This window comes from Tympanuchus pallidicinctus, unplaced genomic scaffold (genome assembly GCF_026119805.1).
Source record: "Tympanuchus pallidicinctus isolate F22 unplaced genomic scaffold, pur_lepc_1.0 scaffold9, whole genome shotgun sequence".
Lineage (NCBI taxonomy): Eukaryota > Metazoa > Chordata > Aves > Galliformes > Phasianidae > Tympanuchus > Tympanuchus pallidicinctus.
In genome coordinates, this window is record NW_026294813.1 from 18505031 (window position 1) to 18517595 (window position 12565).

General features: G+C 36.5%; 1 protein-coding gene and 1 pseudogene across 1 annotated transcript in view; both read right to left on the minus strand.

The window, feature by feature from the left end:
• LOC128074298 (uncharacterized) overlaps positions 1-12565 on the minus strand; it is a 96372-nt gene that overhangs the window by 11680 nt on the left and 72127 nt on the right. The window lies entirely within an intron of this gene.
• Positions 7617-8285, minus strand: LOC128074647 (pleckstrin homology domain-containing family B member 2-like; annotated as a pseudogene).

A 12565-nucleotide genomic window follows, 5' to 3' on the forward strand; every position in this document is an offset into this window, starting at 1 on the left:
GTGTAGGAGTGTTGTCAGTGCCTGCAAGGAGGTGACAAGGAAGGCTAAAGCCCACGTGGAGCTGAAACTGGCAAGGGAGAAAAAGGATAATAAGAAGGGTGTTTTTCATGTTAACAGTAAAAGGAAGACTAGGAATAATGTGGTCTCCTGCTAAACAAGGGATGTGTCCTGGTAATGGGAGATGCTGAGAAGGTGGAAATTCTGAACTCCTTCTTTGCTTTGATCTTCACTTCAAAGACTCACTCTCGGGACTCCTGGACTCTAGAGGAAAGAGAAAGAGTCCGAGAAATGCTGAACTTCCCTCTGGTTGAGGAGGGGGTCGTCCAGGAGCATCTGGGTAGGATCAGTGTGCATAGATTCATGGGCCCTGATGGGATACATCTGTACATGCTGAGGGAGCTGGCAGAGGTGATTGCTGAACCACTCTATCATCTTTGACAGGATCTGGAGAACAGGAATGGTGCCTGAATACTGGGGGATAGCCAATCTCTCTCTGGTCTTCAAAAAAGGCAAGAAGAAGGGTCTGGGAAACTACAGGCCAGTCAGTTTCACCTCTGGAAAGGTGATGGAACAGCTTGTTCTAGATGCCATCTCCAAGCAATTGGAAGAGAAGAAGGTCATCAGGAATAGTCAGTATGGATTCAGCAAGAGAAAATCATGCTTGACCAACCTCGTAGCCTTCTGTGATGGCATTACCAACTCGATAGATGGGAGGAGAGAATGACATCTACCTTGACTTCAGCAAGGCTTTTTACTCTGTCTCTCATGACATCTGGATATTGAAGCTGAGAAAGTGTAGGATAGATGAGTGGACAGTGAGGTGGATTGAGAACTGGCTGACTGGTCAAGCTCAGAGGGTTGTGACTGGTGATGCAGAGACTGGTTGGAGAGATTGACTAGCAATGTTCCCCAGGGATCAGTATTGGGTCTGGACTTGTTCAATATTTTTATTGACAACCTGGATGAAGATATAGTGTTTACTCTTAGTAAGTACTCCAATGATACAAAGCTGGGAGGAGTGGCTGACTCACCTGAAGGCTGTGCTGCCATTCAGCAAGATCTGAGTGACCTGGGTCTGTTAAGGCTTGAGAAAAGAAAATTCTTTGATTAATATTTGATTATAAGTATCTTAAGTGTAGTAGTCAAAGGGATGAGGCCAACTTCTTTTCAGTGCTCTGTGGGGATAGGACAAGGGGAAATGGCCATAGGCTGGAGCATAGGAAGTTTGATGCCAATATGTAAGGAACTTCTTCCCAGTAAGGATGATGGAGCACTGGAACAGGCTACACAGGGAGGTTGTGAATTCTCTTTCTCTGGAAGTATTCAAGACCTGCCAGGACACCCACCTGTGTAGCCTGCTGCAGGGGGCCTGATTTGCTTGGGGGGCTGGACTTGATGATCTCTATAGATCCCTTCCAACCCCTACAATTCTGTGACTCTGTGACAATATTTTTAAATATATATATATGGAAGCAATTTAATAATTGTTTTAAGAGACTTTTGCCTTATAATTCAATTTTCAAGTAGAAATATTTTTCAGCATTCAAGAGAAAGTCAACTCCCCAGCAAAGAGAGAAGTGAATTTTACTGGTATTTTTAGCATCAGGTATATCCTCATTGCTTTTAATGAATTCTAATACTAATTAACAATACTTAAAAATATGGCTAAAAGAAAATTAATTTAATGGAAAGTTGTTAGAGGGATATCTTTGGAATAAATTGTAATTTGGTATGTGATATTTTTTTCTACTTTTCAGTAACCAATTGTTATTTCCCTAACAAAACAAAACAAAACAAACAAACAAACAAACAAAAACAACAACAACAACAACAACAACAAAAGTAAAGAAGTTGTTCTTCTATGTTTCGTGGAAATTTTGGAAAGCTAAACTGTGCTTTTCTGTATTCAGAATTTTTAGGCCCTTTATTTTTATCACAGATATGTTAATTTTAAATGGATGACTCTTCCTTAATGATTGAAAACTAGAAAAAATCTTATTACTAAAGAGTCCAAAGGGTTTTAAAAATGCAATAATCACCATTTCTCTTATTTTGAATTTTTAGAGTAATGAAAATTACCTTTTTGAGTTCCAATTATTTATTTATTTATTTATTTATTTATTTATTTATGCTTAACAGGAAGCAAAAGTGAAATGTGTAGTTTAGCTCATGTAGATTTGATCATTTAATTTCTCCATGGAAGCTCTGCACAGATCAGCTCAAACATACTTGTTATCAGATAGATAAGTGCTTCTTCAGACTCAGTTAATTTTGTTAACTGGATTATAGTTGAGTATAAAGGAAGCTTAAACATGCAGTTCAAGTAACCACCAAAATGTAAAGTCAGAAGATGCATCTGAACTTTGCAACAGTATTCAGTTAACCAAGAATCACAGGCTGTTGGAAGGTACTTCTGGTGATCAAAGTGTTCAAATCTCATGATGAATTCACCTTAGAGCAGATTTCATAGATTTTTCCCTCAGTCGTATGGTTTCCTTACTTAAGAGTTTGTTTGTTTGCTTCTTAAGTTTAGTTAGCTCAAAATCCTCTGTCTTACTTCTAGTTACTGTCTAGGTACTATCATATTTCCTGCCTCCTAGAATTCTTTTCCACGTATCTGAGATATGGCAAGTCTACACTATCATCTGACATTTGTGCCTAGACCCCTAATCATACTCTTAATACCTGGCTATTCATATAAGATTACAAGATAAATCAAAAGACATTTGGCCTCTTTACAGGGAAATTGCTTCTACCTGTAATAAACATCTATCTTAAGAGTGCAACAAATCAGTTTCTATGGAGCTCATATGTCTTTCAATTGACAACAGAGAATAGATCGATACTAGATCACAGTATCATCACAGATTAAGAATAGTGTTCAGGAATTAAAGATGCATTCACAATTACTTCAAAACATGATAGCATATCCCACAGGTCTTTAGAAAAAATGCTATTGTCTTTTAAATTCTCAGGCATATCTACTTTTGGCTTAGACATTCACTCCCCAACACCCTATACAGCTTTATGTTCCCAGCAAGTATATTAAAACTGTCACCATTTAAAATAATGGCTTTTCTTCCTTTGTTTCTTTTTTAATTACTATTATTATTTTCTAACCTACATTATAACATGCTTGAAGAATCTTAATAGTGATTTGGGAGATCTATATGTTTCTTGCATTGTATTATTTAGAAAGAGGCAGAGTTGATTTAATCTACAAACTGAGACTAACATGGGTGTATATCAAGCTAGGAAAAGGTAGGGAACTGATAAATGTTTTGTCCTTTTTTTGTGCTAAAGCAAAATATGGTTTCATATACCCTAAATTATGACTGAAAATTGGCAGTAATCTGCTTTTATTAAGCGTATTCATGCACTGTGTACAAGAACTTCATCTTTATAAAAGGTTTAATGTCCTCCTGAAAGTCAGGCTAAAATAATTTTTTCCATGTTGATCATGTGAACAAATGAGAAAGCAGATATTTCTCCCTTTCTACATGGATTGAGGAGAAGTGTAAGGAGAAAATACCTCTACGAACATTTGTCAGAATGCCTAAACAAAGCCATAGACTTTCTATGCATTCTATTTTTTTATTTTTTATTTTTATTTTTATTACTAAAACAATCACAAAAATCTAGGAAAAGGTTAAAGGAGGGAGAATAACTGGGGTCTATAGTTGTGTCCATGGCAATTATATATTATATCTCAGAAATTCTCAGCACACTGATGAATTATGCTTTGACAGGCCTATGGATAGTTGATAAATACAGGTCTGAGGGTGACTCTTAGATTTCTATGTTTTTAAGAATTTTTTTAAATGTGTAACTGTATGCAATTATATCTGTTAAAAACATTCTCACTCATGTTACTCACTTTTAAAATGTGCATTTTATTGTCTTCTAAGATTTTCTTTAAAAAACTGTAACTAAACTGGATTATTACTATTATTATTATTATTTGAAGTGTCCAGATTACTGCAGGATTATTTTACATGAAAAGTGTTATTTTATTTTTTGTTATATTTTATTATTATTATTATTGTTGTTGTTGTTGTTGCTGTTGTTATTTATTTATTGTTAATTTATTTATTGTTAAGGTGGAATGCTTGTTACCTAACACTAAATAATAGAAAAAGATAGAAAAAATGAATCTTAGATAATCTAACTTTTCTCTGATTATAAAACAAGAGAGACATTTAAGGAAAGGTAAAATCAGTGCCAGAAAGATACCTTCTTTTGAGTTGATTACTTTTCCAGTGTTTAATAAGGAAGAGTAGACTACTGGTTTAGACTAGAGAAGTTTTAGGGGCAGACTGATCCAGCTATTCATGTTAGCTATTATTAATTTATGATGTATGATAGAAAAATAAATCACAGATTATTGATTCTGACCTAAGAGTGTCTCTGAAGTTTTTCCAACCCTGGAGAACTGGAAATGTTACTATACATATACTTTTTTTTTCGCAGCTTCAGGCAATGATGCTTAGATATCAAATACAACAGTTCTTCTGCCCAGTGAGTAAAACAAGTCCTTGAAGAATTATTAAAGATTTAAGAAAGCACAGGTTTATCAGTGATACAGCTCTTTAAATAACCTCACAACACGGCTTCAATGATGGTTCAAAAGAAAAAAAAATATACTTTCTGATCTAACTTTCAGGTTTTTTCTCTGCAACTGAAGGTATCTTCTTCTGACAAACTTCTTATTGCTTCCATCACTTAACATATAGCATTTCACAGCACCACACAATAAAATGACTGCAGACAGGAAAGTCTGTAACAAATGAAATCTAGTCATGCAACATATTAAGGCTTTTCTACTCCTCTGAATTTCTCTGAAGCTATAGTTTGAAAAGTAATAGTGAAAAAAAAAAAATAATAATAATACAGTAATTCAAATTTGGGTTTAAAAACCAAAATCAAAACAAAAACAAAACCAAAAAAATCCAAGCAAACAAAGAAATAAACAAAACCAGAAAAATAAGGTATATAATTACAAAAATAAGATTTTCTCACCCAAAATTAAAAAAAAAATTAGATCTAACAAAGCTCTCCAAGTAAGTGACCTTTTGGATCTTATCAGGATTAGCATTCTTAACCATAAGAAATTTAAAAATAAATAACATTTTAAAAACAGAATTTGTACTTAAATATAAACTAAATTAAAGGTGAAGGACTACAGATTATCATAAAGAACTGGGCAAAAATTGTGCACAACTTCACTCATTTTTTTAAATAATAATTAAAAATATGGAGTCATAATATCTTCACTGTCTAATCAGATTGACTGAGCTGTCCAAAGCTAAGACCTGTTGTTCAAAGGTGAAATAAGAAGGAAATTAGGCTCCCATTTATTTCAAATTGAGATTTTGTCTTTTAAGCTGCCTAGATATTTCTGGTCAGTGAAATTCATAATTAGCCTTTAATCTACTTTATGTACTGGGAAGATCAAGCAAAATTCAGTTTTTCTCCTGTTTTTTGTTAGAATTCGTCTAGTGCTGCTGTTCAAAAAAAGGGAACAGATATAGTACAGGGTACAGTAAGCTCTTGTGTTTAATGTTAGGTGGAATCAAGGGTCATGCACTATTTGACTCCTACCTCTCTTGCAGTGCCTCTAGAGGAGAAACCATGTTTGCCTTACGCAGAGCCTGAACATCCCATTGCGTGAGAAGTGCTGACTTTTAAGCAATTATAAAATTTCTTTCTCAAATCTCTTTTATAGCTAAATCGCACAAATAGCAGAACTTATCACACAAGCACACACAATCAGTTAATGTAGCATTATCATGCTTGTAAAATGACATTCTGATGGCTCTATTACTCTCTTACTGTTTTGTCTTTTTATTAGATATTATTTGATCTATGCATGAATATAGCCCTCTCTCTCTGCTGTGCCACTTTTTCCAAAGTTATTTTTTTTTATTGTGCCCAAGTAGATAAAACATTGCTATCCAAATAGTGCTCTAACTGGTAACTTAGCTCTACTGGTACATGAAATGTATAATCTACTTTAGATGAAGAATGATAGGTAACAGATATCACTGTGTGAAATCTATACCTTGTGATATGCAGAGGCCACCCTCCATTACAATGGATTAGACAGATACTTTTCCAGCCATAAAACGTATGAACTTCTATAAGTGAGAATATTTTAGATTTGATAGATCTTTTTCTGAGGGTGGTATTATAACAGTATGTGCCTTATGCATTTGTATTTCTGTATCTATTATCTACAATCCTTAAACATAAACTACACAGCGTTGTTGTGTTTATTCTCTTTGATGCAAATATCAATATGTAGCTGCTGTTAAAATTCCATTTCTTTCCTATTTAAATACAATCAATACTGATAATATGAAAGAAATAAATTATATTTTTCCCACATGGAATGTTATCATTTTAAACCAGAGGGAAATTTTTTATCAGATCTTAATTTCTTGATTATACATGGGTTAGAATTCTAGCATTTTATATTTAGAGACAAACTTCATGGTTGTTCTAAAATACATAAGTATACATCACAAAGGTACATTTAGGCTTGGTCTGAATAATGGAAAAATTACAGAGAAAAATATCAAAGAACATAAATCAGACACATTCTAGATATATCAGACATGCTGTACATGCACATATTAACTCTGTTGTTCATGATTATGGCAAAAAGATCATAATTCTTCTGTATGTTCACAGATGCATCACACTTCACTCTTTGTAAAGTGGAGCCAATGGAGTAGGCAGGAAAATTTCTTTAATGTTAATTTTTGTTTTCACTCAGATATAACTATTTCATCTTCATATCACAGTAATACTTGCTATTAAATAGTACAGTAATATTTGCCATTAAATCTTTAACGTGCAAAATGAAATTTTACTTGCTGCCCCTGGCTGCCCAGGTGGGTGCCCCATCCCTGGAGGCATTCATTCAGATTGAACAGAGCCCTGGGCAGCCTGATCTGGTGGGTGGCAACCAGCCCAGGGCAGACATATTGGGATGGTTTTAAGGTTCCTTCCAATGCAGCCCATTCTATGATTCTGCGTATACACAGTAGGGAAAACTTACATTATCTACAAACTGGAAACTTATATGTGAAAGCAAGCCAGCGATAATGCCTTATGACTTAAAAAGCAAGACCAAAAAAACTCACACACACTGAAAAAAATACTGAAACAATGTACATTAACACAAACAAACAAAAACAAAAACAAAAAAACAAACAAGCAAACCCCATTCCCCCCTCAACAACAACAACAAAAAAGAAACCAACAAAAAGCAAAAAAAACTAAACCAGAACAAATTCATAGGCAATTATTAATGGGCAATATTGGTAGATGGTTGTACTAGATAATCTCAGTGGTCTTTTCCAACTTTAATGATTTTATGATTTTATTATGGTATTCTGATTTTACAATGTAACCTATGCTAGAAATACTGTGGAAGCTTTTAGTTACCCCTGTTTGGCTTTTCTTAAATAATTCCAGTAAACATTCTCTCCACATTTTCCTCATCCTGCTACAGAATGATGGCAAACAAATATTTTACCTAAGTCATGAAAGAAGCTATTGAATTAGTCTTAACTGAGGATTTGGAACTACAGAGATAAGGAATGAATAATCTAGAAGACCCAGAATAACAACCCCAGAGCCATTCCAGTCACTGCTTCAGCAAGCATGCCCAGTGCAAGATCTCCTTCACTGTCACAGTAACATTCTCAAACGATGACGTTGCAGGGAGTTGGCCATATGATCTGTGGCATGGATACTGGTAGGGAACATCATAGGCTTGTCCATTGGAGGCATAGAAGACATGAAGACCCACAGTGGGATATGCACCATTGTACTGACCCTAGCCATAGCCATAGAACTCAGGTAATGGTGTAGCATAAGCTGTTTAAGGAGGAGGGACTGAGGAAATTGCTGTCTCATCATACATCACATCAGATCCCACGTAGCCTGTTTGTTCTGGCATCCTGAAGAGCAATTTTCTATGCCAAACAGTCATCTGCGCTTTCTGCACAGAGAATGATGGTCTTACCATCCCGACAAACAATCTGCAGTAAACAATCTTTCTGCTTTCCTTCCAGAGGCTGGAAATCTCAATATTCATTCCTCACTTTGAGGTTGATGCAATAGATTCTCATGTGGATTTTAACTTCTCTATCATGGTGATTCTGATTGTCATAGAATATTAAATGGCCATTAGACCACAGGTCAAACCAGTTCTTCTTCCAGTGCCTCAAGACAGTGCTTTGCTGGAGCAGCCAGCCACTCTTCACAAATGCCATTGCTGCTTAATCTGCCCTGCTCCCACTGCAGCCTCGCTCCACCAGCAGGCAGTGCCAGCCCCACCCTGACATCAGCCTGCCATACCGCCCCAGCCAGCTCCTATGGAGCACATTGTTTTGAGGGAGATCACGCAGCATGTGCAGGACAACAAGGGGATCAGGCCTAGCCAGCATGGGTTCACAAAGGGCAGGTCCTGCTTGACCAGCCTGTTCTCCTTCTATGATCTAGTGACCCATCTGATAGACGAGGGAAAGGTTGTTGATATAGTCTACCTAGACTTCAGCAAAGCTTTTGACACTGTCTCCCGCAGCATTCTCCTGAAGAAACTGGCAGCCCATGGCTTGGACAGGTACACTCTCGCTGGATAAGGAACTGCCTGGAGGGCCGGTTCCAGAAAGTGGTAATGAATGGAGCTAGATCCAGCTGGCAACCGGTCACAAGTGGTGTTCCCCAAGGGTCGGTTCTGGGGCCTGTCCTATTCAGTACCTTCATTGGTGGCCTGGATGAGGGCATTGAGTGCACCCTCAGTAAGTTCGTAGATGACACTAACTTGGCTGGAAGTGTTGATCTGCCTGGGATTAGTGAGGCCCTACAGAGGGATCTGGACAGTCTGGATTGCTGGGCTGAACCCAATGGGATGAGGTTCAACAAGGTCAAATCCTTGGTCCTGCACTTTGGCCACAACAACCCCAGACAACACTACAGGCTTGGGGCAGAGTGGCTGGAAGGCTGTGTAGAGGAAATGGACCTGGAGGTATTGGTTGACGCTCATGTTTCTACATTGTTTCTGTGTAGAAACAGGAGGAACAGGGAAGTGATTGTCCCCTTGTGCTCAGCATTCGTGAGGCAGCACCTCGAGTACTGCATCCTGTTTTGGGCCCCTCACTGCAAGAAAGACATTGAGGTTCTGGAGCGGGTTCAGAGAACAGGAACAAAGCTGGTGAGAGTTCTGGAGCATAGGCCTTATGAGGAGCAGCTGAAGGAGCTGGGATTGTTCAGTCTGGAGAAGAGGAGGTTCAGGGGAGACCTTGTTGCTCTCTATAATTACCTGGAGGGAGGTTGTAGTGAGCTGTGGGTTGGCCTCTTCTCTCATGTAACTGGTGATAGGACTTGAGGGAATGGCTTTGAACTGCTCCAGGGGAGATTTAAGCTGGATGTTATGAGATACTACTTCTCTGAAAGAGTGGTCAGGCACTGGAATGGACTCGACTGCCTGATAGTCCAGGGTCACTGAGCCTGGAAGTGTTCAAGGAATGTTTGGACATTGTGTTGAGAGACATGGTTTAGTGAGAACTGTTGGTGATAGGTGGATGGTTGGATTGGAAGATCTTGTAGATCTTTTCCAACCTTGGTGTTTCTGTGATTCTCTGTGATTTAAAACATCTGAGTACAGATGCAGCCTAACAGTCTGGGAACTGTAATAATAGGATTCTACCTAAAAATGTTGTGTTTACTATGAAACATAATTAATGACACACATACACACACACACGCGCGTGCGCGCGTGCACAAATAAATAAATAAATAAATCATTTTTCTGCCGCAGTAAAAGTCATATTTTCTTGCACCATCTTGCATTTTCTTCATCTAGATTCTTATAAATCCCAAAATACACTTTCCAATCTAGAATATTGAATTATTTTATAGTTGCTACTCCAAGTTGTTCACATTGTAAAGCACTTAGACATAGCATAATTATAAACAGATGTTGAAGTTTATTTACAAGAAGTAACCGTAAGTATCATTAGCATGAAAATCGTCTACCTCATATATAAAAATAATGTAACAACCTCAAAAGATGAAAGACACTTATTTTGATATTGAAGTTACAAGTGTCTGCAAGACTTAGGCAGAAACAGTTTATGTGGATTCCAGATAAATTCAATTTTAAATCCCTCACATCCAATTTCTCTGAGGAAATTTGGACCCATGCTAGGTCAACTATTAAAAGAAACATCTGTGTCTGTATTGCATGCAGTTTTAAGAAACTTTGAAAGAAATAAGTCATTATTTCTAAAGCCTTGCACAGCCTCATACACACACGCACAGACACAAATCAACAAAACAAACAAACGAACAAACAAAATCCTCACAAGACATGATTTAACCATGTAACAGTGCCTAACCCTTATTGCTCCTTTTTCCTCTTGAAGAATGGAAGCCGGTCAAATGATAGAGTTGGATTTAACTTTGTGTTTTCTACAGATGCCTTAAAGCCTCGTGTAAGTCATATGGCATGTGGTTCAGATAGCAAACTTTATTGTGGCTATTCAGCTTAACTGATAATGCAGATAACCAGGGTCTGGTATATACAGATAATAAAAACTCTGAATCATAGAGTCTGTTTGAATTTGGACTTCAGATGAATCACAATGCTCAAAACAGTTCATCTGTACTAGCAAGCGTGAAAATATTTATTAATCCTTTCAAATCTTCATGCCCTAAATGAGAATTAGAATGATAATATCTTTCCTACTGGACAGACATACTGAAAAACAATCAAACAAAAAAAAACCAAAAAGCAACAATAATAATAATAATAATAATAATAAAGCAAAAACAACAAACAAAAAAAACAAACAAGAAACCCCCCAAATATATTAAATATAAATATATTTATAATAAATATATTTATTAATAATTATTAATTAATTAATTATTAAATAATATTTATTAATAAATATATTAAATTGTTGACCATTTGGCAACCTCACAAATTCTTAGAACTTTCCAAACTTCTGATACAGTTAACCAGTATTGTATTGGAAACCAGTCAAGTCAATCACCTTCTTCTTTGCCCAGTTAAAATAAGTCACTTAATCTTGTTGATAAGGAAAGGAGAGGGGAGGAAAGGAGAGACAAGAGGAGAGACAAGAGGAACTTGTTTTTCTTGTTTTTCTTGGAGGGGAAAGTGGTTGTCTTTTTTTACAATCTCCCCTCTCCCTCCCTCCCCCTGCCCTCCTTCCTCATTTCCTAGCTGGAATAATTAAATTGTATTACCCATTATTGTCCTATTTTCAGTCACTTGTAATGCTCGCTACTGTATATAATTACCTACCCTGGGCTCAGAAATAATGCATGTATTTATGTTTGCAAACTAACCTGGCTTGCTGAAATGGTATTTTTAACATGTTTTTCCACAGGAAGAACAACAGATCTTTGCAGAAGATAGGTGAATAGCATTTGAAGGAGTGAGATGGGAACACTTCCCCTATTGGGAATGGGCAAAGAAAATAGACCTTGTTATACAAATAGTTCTGATTGCATTTTGATCCATATAGAAGCAAAGAATGGGATTAATTTATAATGCACATGTCTACATACAAGTTAGTTACGCTAAATTCCTCTTTCAGAATAAGTAAACAATTTTAAGATTCAATCTATCTGGCCTCATCTCAGTATTATATATACAATAAAACTTCACAAAAAAATCTGTTTTTTTCTCACTTTCTATGTTTTCTGAATTATTACTGCTATATGGACCTCGGAGAATTAGCTAGGATGTAGGCTCCTATGCTGTAGGGAGCTGCAACTGGTAACGAATCTTTGTCCAAGGTTAAAACAATATGAACACGTACACAAAGAATGAGTAAAAGAAAAACATTCAGACTCAGGTCTAGCAATGGACCTACTGCCAAATCTGGATTTCAAATAATGGAAGGAAGGCTGTAATTGAAATTCAGTGATCTATCGATATCTTCTGAATCTTTGTGCACAGATACAGATACAGATGTAGATGTACAAATATAATGTGTGCCTTAATAGATAGTGTTCTTCTTATTTCCATGCCTTTGAGTATGTAGGAGTTACTTCTTTAGAGTAGAATTTAGCTGAACAAGGTATTCCTATCATGTGAAACCACCTTGGAATTCTTTTGGTCCTGTTTCCTTTGTATTTATGTTTATGCTAATTTTTTAGACCCTTCTGAAAGCCCTAACAATTTATAAAACATTTGTCCCTCTCTCTGAATTCCAGTACACTGAAAGATGGAATCCTACTAAAAGCTAGTTTCCTAGTTATCTGTGCAGCAGAAATTGCCACTTGAGGCAAAAAGTCTGTGAAAAATGTGAAGACAGATATAGATGATGAGATATTGAGGTTTATATGGGTTCCTGTGGGATCAAAATAGTCAGAAAATAAAGATGGGGAAAAGAAAGAAAAAAATCTAAACCTTTTCCATCTTCCAGGGTAGAAACAATCTTCCATTCTCTTTCCAGCTCACGATAAAGAGTACTTACCACTGTATATTTAAGTCACTTTTTGTTGCATTTTAATCTGG